Source organism: Aquarana catesbeiana, linkage group LG03 (genome assembly GCF_042186555.1).
Source record: "Aquarana catesbeiana isolate 2022-GZ linkage group LG03, ASM4218655v1, whole genome shotgun sequence".
Classification (NCBI taxonomy): Eukaryota; Metazoa; Chordata; class Amphibia; order Anura; family Ranidae; genus Aquarana; species Aquarana catesbeiana.
The window spans coordinates 652,541,640-652,553,685 of NC_133326.1; the positions used below are offsets into that span (position 1 = coordinate 652,541,640).

The window sequence follows — 12,046 nt, forward strand, 5'->3', positions numbered from 1 at the left end:
AATCACTATACTTGTACAGTGTATGGTCAGATTGTTTACATTTTGTTTTGTATTATTTAGTGAACTCGCTGTTGAATCCTCCACCACCATAATGGGGCTGATACAGAACATCTGCATCAAAACTGCAGCAGTCTCCCACAACAGCCAATCAGATCTCTAGCTGACCAGTGACTACAAGTAGCCTAACCCAGCAGTGTGATCACACGTAGTCATGACTGCACACCGAGCTCACGTGTGTCCTTCCCCCCTCCGGCCTGTGTACACTGCATACACCGTACAATGTATGCCCCGACCTCCCATACACACCGATCATCCGAACACAGGACCTCTGTACTGCGGGCTCAGTGTCATTCTTGCTCTCCGGGCGCCGCCATCTTGCCGGAAAGTGGCGTCATATCCGCTCTTGTCACTAGAGGCAGAACTGTCCCCTCTCCTTCTCTGTAGTCTGGTCTCCGGGAAAATGGCCGCTGCTAAAAGCTGCCGAGACCTGTATTTTACCTGGTGTGTGAAGCATTTCAAGCATTGAACAAGATAGCCACCTCCCAACATTTTGAGATGGGAATGAGGGACACCTACTGGCAAACGTACTGCATGTAGGCATAGGACACGCCCCCTGCCCCATCCTCTTAAAGGAGAATTAACCAAAACAAAAGGTTAATTAAATCCATAAGAGCTTTTTTTTACCACTACTATTCCTTTATATTGGCTATTAAAATTTACAAATGCAGCAATTTGGAATTTGAATGAAAGGTTTAGCACTGGGAAACACTTTTTGAAAGTTAAAAAGTGCATTTTATATACATCTATATAGATCAGATCAAAATGAGGGACAAATGAGGATGAAAGAGGGACAGAGGGACAAATCAGGAACAGTCCCTCAAAATCAGAAACAGTTTTCTGATTTCGAGTTTGGAGTAATGTCCCTCTGTCCCTCTTTCCTCCCCATTTGTCCCTCATTTTGGTCTGATCTATATAGATGTATATAAAATGCACTTTTTAACTTTCAAAAAGTGTTTCCCAGTGCTAAACCTTTCATCCAAATTCTAAATTGCTGCATTTGTAAATTGTGGATTTAATTAACGTTTGTTTTTTTTGGTTAATTCTCCTTTAAGGGGTGTGGCAGGAGGCGTGTCCTATACCTACATTCGTTTGCTAATATGGAGTTCCGCATTCCCATCCCAAATTGGCGGGAGGTATGCAACAATGTGATGGAGATGTCAGCTTTAATAAATTTGTCATCAATCAAGTATAGGGGCTGATATTACTGACCTCCTAATGAGGATTATAATTCTCTCCTGCCTTTTATTCAGAAGCACTGGCTTTTATAGCCCAACTCCGACAAAGAAAATCAAAGTGGCTCCTTCTCACATGCGGCAGCATGGATCACAATCCAGGAGGTAAGGAGGTGATATGTCGCCTCCTCACCATCTGTTTCAACCCTGCTGCACCACTTAGTCGGTGGTATTATCCACTGCACTACTTGAATGAGTCGTGTTCGGCGGTGGTATTACCCATCACACCACTTTAATGGGGTGAGCTCAGCAGCGGTTTTACCCATCGCGCCACTTGAATGGGTCAAGTTCGATAGCGGTATTATCTACAGCGCCACTTGAATGGGTTGCATTCAGTGGCATTATTATCACTTGCTCCAAATGAATGGGTCACATTCGGCGGTGGTATTATCCATCACACCACTTGAATGGGTCACATTCGGCGGTGGTATTACCCATCACACCACTTGAACGGGTCATATTCGGCGGTTGTATTACCCATCACACCACTTGAATGGGTCACATTCAGCGGTGGAATTACCCATCACACCACTTGAACAGGTTGCGTTCGGCGGTGGTATTACCCACTGCACCACTTGAATGGGTTGTTTTTGGCTGTGGTATTACCCACTGTGCCGCTTCAATGGGTCGCGTTTGTTGGTGGTATTTTCCACTGGACCACTTGAATGAGTCACATTCAGTACTAGTATTACCTATCACACCACTTTAATGGGTTTGCATTCAGTGGCATTATTACCCATCGTGCCACTTGAATGGGTTGAGTTTGATGGCGGTATTATCCACTGCGCCACTTGAATGGGTTGAGTTAGATGGCGGTATTATCCACTGCGCCACTTGAATGGGTTGAGTTCGATGGCGGTATTATCCACTGTGCCACTTGAATGGGTCACGCTCGGTGGGGTATACATCAACAAAACGCACTTTAAAAATAGGGATCGTAATAGTTATCTACTGATTAAAAGTTGCCATCATCGTAGCAACTGGCTCTTCAACATTCCCAAAGGCCAAATTATGCGACTGAGACGTAACTGCACTGACGTAGGAGATTTTCTCACACAAGCCAATATGATAAGGGACAGATTTGTACAGAAAGGATATAACAAGGTATTTGTAGAAGAGAAAATTGCGGAAGTGGCACAAATGGTTAGGGGGGACTTGATCAGAGATAAGACATCACAAAATGGCCAACAAGATCTCGTACCCATTGTACTGGATTTCAATATCCAATACAAAAAGATAGAGAAAATAAAGTGCCATTCGCATATCCTACAGACTGACAAACACCTTCAAGATATAATACCTAGGAGACCGAGGTTTATCTATAGAAGAGCCCCACCATTCGTGATCAGTTGGTGAAAAGTGTTGTGGATCCCCTAAAAAAGAGCTTCACCTTTTTCACTAGTAAAGGCTTTTACCCATGCAAAAGATGTTTTGCATGCACTCGCACTAAACGCCCCAACGAGAAAAAGTTCCATTTCAAATCTACAAATAATGGCACTGCCTATGATATACAGGAATTCACAGGATGTAACACTGAGGGGGCGGTATATGCCTTAGAATGTAGCTGTGGGCGACAATATATTGGCCGCACCAAAAGACTCCTAAGGATCCGTCTGGAGGAACATGTACAGAACATATTGAAAGGATATGACAAGCATAGTGTATCCAAACACTTTGCCAAATTCCATAATAAAGATGCCACACACCTGAAATTTTGGGGCATTGTACCCTATACCAGACACTGGCGGGGGGTCACAAAGTGAGAACCCTCAGCCAACCCTCAGCCAACCCTCAGCCAACTTGAATCCAAATGGATATTTCTAATGGACACATTTTCACCTCACGGACTCAATATTGAGTTCGATTTAAATTGTTTTATTAATGACTTTTAACTTTAATCAATTTCTTATGTTTCACATATATTTATATATTTCACATACTTACCACATAGTTACGTACTTCATTAATCCCACCTATTACTCCAATATCAAGATCTACTGTCTAGTTCAGGTTATGTGCCTTGTTCCTTTACCCTCTTGGTCGCATCAACAATTGCTTGCTTTCATATCCCATTTTTATTTTACCTTTGCATATTTACATTAAGATGCTTAGCTTCATCTCCGGTATTCCTAGGGCTCCCTCCCCCCCCTTTTTTTACAATGCCGGTTGTTTATTTTCTTTTTTACATACATTTTTTTGATACATTTACACTTATACCCCTCGGTTTTTTTTTTTAATTTATATATTCTCTATTAAAGCTTTTTCCATTTATATAACATACATTTAAAACATTTCACCAACATATTTTTTCAAAGATACAGCAGAATTGATCTCACTTCTCATATTCATTTTACTCCCCCCTCTTTATCCCACTCTTTTAATCAAACCTACATACATACATTCCCCCTTTTTATCTCGCCTCTCATATCTACCATCATTCCTTACACTTCATACACATTCATACACTTTTACCCCTCTCCGCTCGCCTCAGCCATCCCCACATACCTACCTATTATTCACTCTTACTCAAGTACTACCCATCTCATCCTGGGTGCTATCTATTATATCCTGAGTTTCTTTTTTTTTTTTTTTCAATAAAGATTTTATTGAATATAATGATAAGGAAAAGAGAGAGTACAAACAGTCTTATACAATTGTCGCATAACTTCATCAGCTCGTAACAGAATATTCTTAGTACTTAAAATAACAATGCAAATGAAAGATCAACCAAAAGGGTAATCCAAGATATGTTAAAATACAAAAAAAAAGGCGTCACAGGACAGGGTATGCTATTACAGTATACATTCCCCCCCAACTCACATCATCTTCTGGTGAGAATAAAGGAGGGGACTGGACACCAAACCAGGCCTGGCGAGGGTTCAATATATATCGAGACCCCACAGGGTGCATGTGCTGAGTGTCCTGGAACGTAACAATCAACAGGTGGAAACCATCATCTTGGACTGTAAGTCATGGGGTATATCCTGAGTTTCTTATCAATTACTCTTGTCCGGCATTTAAAATTACTCTACAAATACAGTTTCCCTACACATGAAAAAATAACCTCAAGCCACTATACCTGTCATCTTTGCCAGTCTCTCTAAGGGGGATATTCCATCACTTCCAACCATGGTTTCCACATCTTTTCAAATTTCTTGAAGTTACCCAGTTTAGTGAACACCACTTTTTCCTTCCACACTGTCTCATTTATAACCTTGACCCATTCCCCAGATGACGGAGACCTCATCGACTGCAATCTCCGCGCTATTAGTTTCTTTGCTTGAAAAAAGCACCTCAGCACTATTGCTGTTTTGCTGACTGACTCTCTATTTTCTTCCATATAGCCCAAAACGCAAAGCCTAGCTTGAGAAAAGGGAGGGGTTGACTAGAGCTACTCCAAATTGTTATTGCCCTAGTAACGCCAAAAATGATGGAAGGACTATCTCGGTATCCAGTGATTGGAAATGCATGAGGTTATATTAAAAAATATACATTTATTAGAAAAAATTGATAAAAAATACAATCACAACAGCACATATAGCAAGATTGTTGTAAAAGATAACAAGTTAACAAATATGTGCTGTAAAACCCAACTAGTGGGTAGAAACAAAGTGATGCGGGTAGAGATGGTTCCTCAACATGTTTTGCGACAATTGTTGCTTCTTCAGCAGGGATTACCTAAAGCATTTAAAATCAACAAATACAATCTCATAGTTACATGGAAAATAAACAAATTAAATATCTTGATTGTACATCAGATACAGCTGAGTTAATGGAGAATGATAGGCAACAGTGTGACTCACCAGTGAGGACCCAATGAGGGCGCAAGACGGCTATTGAGACAACCAGGGCGGGTGTCCCACCCCGGGTGGACATGGGAAGCAATGGTTGTGGAACCAGCTAGAATAGTGTACAAAAGGATCTAAGAAGATATAACAATATGGTGGGGACCACATTGGTGTGCAGCCCTGGGAATTGGAACCATAGAATGGAGAGTGGGAAGGAGGAAAAGGAAAGGGTCAAGGGGGGGGGGGATAAGAGGAGGAATGAAGGGGGGGGGGGTTTGGGTGTTGGGGAAGGGGGGGGGGAGAAAGGGGGGTAAAGGAGGGAAAAGGGGGGGGAGGAGGGGGGGGGAAGGTGTGAACAGAAGGGGAAACAAGGAGGGGAGAGGGGGAGAAAAGAAAAAGGGAAGGAAAAGGAAAAGGAAGAAGGGGTAGAAAGTGGCAGGAGGGACAGTCGGGATAGAAACATAACAAGACGCAAAGCGTAGCCTCTAATTCTAAGGTGGTCCCAAAAGTTGTGTTTATGGTATGGAAAACTTCTGCCCAATACTGAAAAAGCCTTGAGCATCTCCACACCATGTGTATAAGGTCGCCTGTCTCCTGGCACCTGGGGCACGGGGCATCCAGTCTCTGACCAAACATTAATAGTCTTTTAAGAGTGTAGTAAGCTCTGTGTACCAGAAACAAGTGTGATACTTTCTGTGAGGGAGAGACCGACACCAATGACCCCAGTTCCAATATCCGCCTCCATTGCTCCCTTGTTATTTCCCCAATGTCCTCCTCCTATCTCTCCATGCTAGGAAGAGCACCCGGGCCGGGCCCTTCAATGACTCTACTACATATCTGTGCATATAGCCCGGAAATAAGTCCCCTAGACATACCTGTCTTATCTACCCTTTGAAGGAGGGGGATTTCACACCATTCTATTGCATGTGTCTTGAACTGAGTACCCAGGGCGTGTCTAATCTGCAAATATCTATAAAAGGAATAGTTTGAAATACAATACTCCCTCCTCAAATCTGAGAATGATTTTAAAGTACTATCCTCATATAAATGGGCAAGTCGGCTTATACCCTGGTTTTCCCATTTTTTTAATCTTTCCCATTGACTGGAGCTCTTGAAGGTTCTTATTATTCCAAAGGGGGGAATACTCTGTTAATCCCCTGTACCCCATTAATGTCTTAACTGATTCCCACACTTTTGTGATCATCCTTAATGTTGGGTTCCTAAAAGGAAAAGAATCTGCTTCCATCACCTCCACTATTGTGTTATGAGGGGCTTTAAATAACATCATTTTACTGCTTGCATTCTCCCCCACATGCTGCAACTGTGCCGCCAAAAAGTAACTCCGGGAGTGTGGTACGGCTAGTCCCCCCTCGTTTGTTTGTAACTGCAAAGTACATAAATGGATTCTGGCCGGACCTTTCTTCCAGATTAATTCTCTAAAAAGAGTGTCAATCTTTTTAAACCATTTTTTGTATATCCAAACTGGGGAGTTATGCAGCAAATCCAATAGTTGTGGCATCCATATCATTTGAATCAAATTACATCGCCCCACCACTGATAAAGGGAACCGGTTCCAGATATCACCTTTGTGCTTAAATTTAGTCAGGAGTGGAATTATACTATCAATGATGTATTGTCTGGGGTCCCTCGTGAGACATATACCTAAATATTTGATTGTCTCCACTACTTCTAATTGAGGAATTTCAGGCAGTAAAGGGTTTCTAAGCGGGTCCACAGGCAAGAGCGCCGATTTCTCCCATTTTATAACTAGGCCCGAAAACCACCTGAAGTCCCCAACTATATTCACTGTAGTCACCAGGGAAGACTGAGTATCCCCCAGAAACTGCAATACATCATCTGCATACAATGCAATTTTTTCCTCTCCTGTTCTCCTTTGAAATCCATGCATACCCAAGGCCGACCTAATTGCTATTGCCAATGGTTCCATCGTGAGGACGAAGAGCAGGGGCGATAGAGGGCAACCCTGTCTCGCCCCCCTCGAGAGCTGGATCCTTCCAGAGTATTTATTGTTGATTCTAACTTTTGCACTTGGGGTGTTATAAAGTGTTTTTATCCAACCAATAAAGGAGGGCCCAAACCCGAATTACTCCAGAATCCGACAGAGATAATGCCACTCCAGGCTATCAAAAGCCTTAAGTACATCCAAGGACAAAATGGCCCTTGAGCCCTCATTCTCTGTCAGGATCTGCAGATTCAGATATACCCTGCTAATGTTCACACTAGTATATCTATTGGGAATAAACCCAGTCTGATCAGGATGTATTCGTTTCTGGATACTTTTATTCAGTCTAGTTGCCAGCACTTTTGCCAATATTTTTTACATCAGAGCACAATAGAGATGTAGGCCTATACGAGAATGTGTCCAACGGTAGCCTCCGTCATTGAGGAGGGTAATTTCCCCTTTACCGCCGCCAAATTCAGCACCTTTAAAAACAACAGAGCAACACTTCCCCATAATATTTATAGGTCTCCACCGGTAGCCCGTCTGGCCCAGGAGACTTTTGGTTAGCCATCCCAATCACTGCCAGTTGCAATTCTTCTAAAATTATTGGGGCCTCCATGTTTTCTCTTCCCCCCCCCCCCGAGAGGGCTGGTATCTCCAATCTCTTAAAAAAATTATAACCCTCATTTTTAATTATCTATTTTATATTGGTTCAGATCTATTTTAATATTTCTCTTGCCCTCCATCTATCATGTCTTCAGGTCTCGAGGTGTTATTATTATGTTCATACAGCACCTCTAAGACTCCTCTTTTATGGCCGCCATGATGCCATCATATGAGAAAAACCATGGGAAAATGGCCACAATAATGTTAGTCTATGAGAGACCATGGTAAAATGGCCGATGTAATGTATTCCAATGGCGGTCTACAGTAAAATGTCCGCCGCTATTAATTTCCATCACACTATTTAAAGACATCACAATAGCCTATTGTCTCTCCTGATGAAGTCGCGTGATGTGACGATACACGTCGGGATTAGAGCAATAGGCGTAAACCGAAAGTGACGCAAGTGGACGAGCTCCTGGCTCGTGGAGTGTTACTTGAGTAATTTTTAATACAAGTGAGTGTATCTATGTTAGGTACTTGAAATAAATTGAACATTTTAGCGGTATTATGCTATTCTGGATTTTTCTTCTACCTACACCATCCCCACTGAGTTAACTAGTGAAGAGGCTGTATCCTAAGGATCCATTGCCCTATCCATCTAAAGAGGGACCATCGGAAGACCCCGGCCTGAGGCATTATACTTAGTTTATGCTGTAACCTTACAGCAGTAAGATGAGGGGCTAGTACACATTAAGGTGTCACCACAGTGGACTGGCCAGGCATCAGCTGTTTTTTATTTCACGGTTCATGGTGAAGGGAATATCACAGATTTACTAGCGTTTGGACTGTCTTAGCACTTCACTGAAGCAGAAATATTAATTCACATTTTGGAACCATTGTTTATTCACTATTTGAGCCCTGAGGTGGCTCATTGGATGTTTTGGGAGATCAAAAATATGTGGCGCTAGTCTATGTATAGCAATTAATGAGAGAAATGAATGCTTCCTTGCTGCTCAATACAGGGGGTCCCCGGGTTACAAACAAGTTAGGGACTGTAGGTTTGTTCTTAAGTTGAATCTGTTTGTAAGTCGGAACAGGTACATTTTTGTACTAAGAAAATTTTCAATAGACAATAATCACTTCACCCTTTAGGGGGCAGTGAAATCAACGAGCTATAGGGTACTGGTGGATACAACAAAATATACTAAGTAACATCCAATAAATCAAGTATTCTTCAAAATGAGTGAAAACTGTGACTTAGTGCTACCAAAACATATTCAAACAATGTGAAAAAATGATATATAATACCTCAAAATGTGTCATCCATATTATAAAATAATCTTCAACTCAATATATGATGAAAACAATACTAAAATGTAAAAATGCAACACTATATCACATAATGAATAGCAAAGTGATCAAGTGCAAAAAACATGTGACATAAATATGCCCACGTGCATAATGATCCGACTCGGGAGTAAGTTCCCAGAGTCCAACTCCTCCCCCAAAGCAAACAAACAAATAATTTTTTAAAGTAAAAATGACAATAGAAATGAAAATAGTGAAAATGGTGACAATAAAAGGTGATCAAAGTCCAAAATAATGATGCTTCATGCAATGTGATTCAAAGTGTCCTTATAAATGGTTGATATCAGCATGCCCTTAGCGTGACTCTGTGCTGGATTCATATACTTGGAAGAACTGGTGCAGCACACAGGTGTTTCCCCCAGCCTCTCACCTCTAGCAGCGGCCCCCAGTGGGCCAAGTCAGGCCAGTGGTTAGTAATCCTCTGTGTGTGATAATGCTCCAGCAGCCGTCCCCCTCTTCCTACAGGTGTATCTGGGTCAAATTCTTTAGCAAGTCACCAGCACTCCCACCGGCCCCAGAATGACAATGAAGAAGGAGATGCTCCCATAGTAAAGTACTTCCAAAACACGTTTATTAAAAAAGTAGTAACTTACATTACAATCAGGAGATGTCAGCGGAATGACAGTAAAAACACTCAGGCTTCCGGGTACGGCCGTCCCCGGGAAGCGTCGGCACCTGGCTCCTCCTACCCTGACGCCTTGCGTCACACCCACGTGACTTTATCAAAGGGATCTACTATCAAAGGGATCTACTTTTTTAATAAACGTGTTTTGGAAGTACTTTACTTTAACCTTCCTGAACTTTAAAAGTGTGAATATAAACTGCCTATGAGCAACCTAGACTTTGTAGTCTCTGCCCGTCAAATTTTCTTGTTCAAAAATTTTATTGGAGAAAAGAACAAGGCTTACATACAGTCAGGTCCCTTAAAAAGTGGGAGGCACATATACAGACTGTTGTAATTCCTACACCTTCACCTGATTTGGATGTAAATAGCCTCAAATTAAAGCTGAAAGTCTGCAGTTAAAGCACATCTTGTTTGTTTCATTTCAAATCCATTGTGGTGGTGTATAGAGCCAAAAAGATTAGAATTGTATCGATGTCCCAATATTTATGGACCTGACTGTATGTAGCCGGGAGTGGACTACAGTTATCTGACTTTGCAGACTGTCTGTTACTATTTTAGCCCGCTTAGTGCTGGATTTTCATCAGTGACATCATCAACTAAAGCACGGAGAAAAGCATTGTGGGAGAAGTAGTTCCCTTAACAGGCATTGCTGATTTCGCAGTATTGACTGTGAACCTCATCTCCCAAAAGACTGTCTGCTCGCAGAGGAATTGTGGGAGAGACTATATGGGGATCTGAGGATCAGGCCCATGCGGATTTGGAGGATTGCGGCCTAGTACGCGATCTATAGTCCACCGCTTCAGCCCCAGTGAGTTCCAGCTGTCAGAAGGACGCTCTGCAGCAGCGCTGAATACCGCGGAAACAGTCCACAGACGGATCCCTGTGTCCCGGTCCACCTGAAAGAGGAAGAATCGTTTGTTGGTTCCACCGGGTGACTCTGAAGACTATCAGGATTGGTGAGGGGGCTTCAGGCCCACGGATTCCATTGTTTGCCAAGTACTACACTTTCAGCACAGAACACCTGCAACATTCTCTTGGATTACAAATAGTATTGCTATCAAATGGGAGTTATTATCTTGCATTGTTCATCATCGCTTTGCTGCAGCCAGGAATCTCTGTTCTATGAGCTCCAACGTTGCTGGTGATACAGTGCAAGGCCTTTCTGTTAGGACAGTGTTGTTAGTGAGGATATACTGTATATAAAATATTAAACTCGCATAATATAGATACTCGGGGCAAACATAGCTATATGATCAAATGGGAGCAAGCTCTTGGGGAAGTCTCCCTTTCACAGCGGCAAATCATTTGGTCAGCAGCCAAAAGTTCTATCTGCACTCTCTATAAGGAAAACGCATGTCCCGAGTATCCATCATTTCAAGCCAAGTAAGATGACCATCGATTTTCCAAAGGCATTATGGCAGCAAAATGTTCAAAAAATACCTATCAGTCCCTGATCAGTTGCTCCCTTGGGAAAAGAAGGGGCATAGAAAATTAAAATTCAGCCTGACCAGTTTTGCCCCCGCTGACCGGCTGCATCAGAGGCCATAATGTGTGACGTTTAAACTTAGGGCCACCATTCAACTCTAAACTGTTTTTAAAAATGTCACCTACGGACAAATTTGGGTACTGAAGCTTGTTGTCATTTCAGTGGTGTGCATCAGTTTAAGGCTTGACATGTTGGGTATCTATTTACTCGACACAACCTCATCTTTTATATTTTACCAGAAAAGTGGATCATATATTGTGGCTGTGTGCCCTAAAGTCTATGTTAAATATGTCTTTCATTATATGTTGGTGTGTGAAACTGGACCCTGTTGTATCTTTCTTTCTTCTTTCGTACAGTACATGGCGATCCTGTCAGTCAATCTTCTCTGCTTTAAGCATGGAAGCAGATCCATATTGGTGTGGTCAGTTTGTGTATTAGTATTTCTAAGTTAGAGTTAGAAGACTGTATCACTGTAGTCTGTCTTTTCTACACACACCCTGTCTTTCCCAATACGCTTACCGCCAATTAGAGCCTGCCTTTTTTTCTGACACACCCACACTTCCCCACCACTAATCACAGCCTACCTTTCCTGATACACTCCCTGCCCCCCCCCCCCAGCCAATCACAGCCTGCTGTTCCTGACATGCTCCCCCCATCACCAATCACAGCCTACCTTTCCTGACACCAGTGGCGGTTGGTGGTATTTTTTTTTTGGGGGGGGGGGGGCAAACAATCCCATTCTTTTATTCTGCCACCAAATACCTTATACAGCCCACTTCCTGTTTCTAGCCTTGGCTTATGACATCATGCACAGCTTTCTCTCTCTGGAGAGTTTGCCAGGAAGGGGGGGGGGGATTCATAAGAGGGCCAATGAGAGCTGCAGAGCTGGAGGTGTGCCTCTGTGTAAATCCAGGCAGC

General features: G+C 42.6%; 1 protein-coding gene across 2 annotated transcripts in view; it reads right to left on the reverse strand.

Moving 5' to 3' along the window:
• ECSIT (ECSIT signaling integrator) overlaps window positions 1-12,046 on the reverse strand; it is a 468,974-nt gene that overhangs the window by 20,115 nt on the left and 436,813 nt on the right. Inside the window, exon 1 of one of the 2 annotated variants that reach the window (XM_073622687.1) lies at window positions 307-460. The exons of the other annotated variant lie outside the window; for it this stretch is intronic. The gene's annotated coding sequence lies outside the window, so the exon portion shown is untranslated. Of the gene's footprint in view, window positions 1-306; window positions 461-12,046 lie in introns of those variants that run through there. 2 annotated transcript variants of the gene reach the window in all.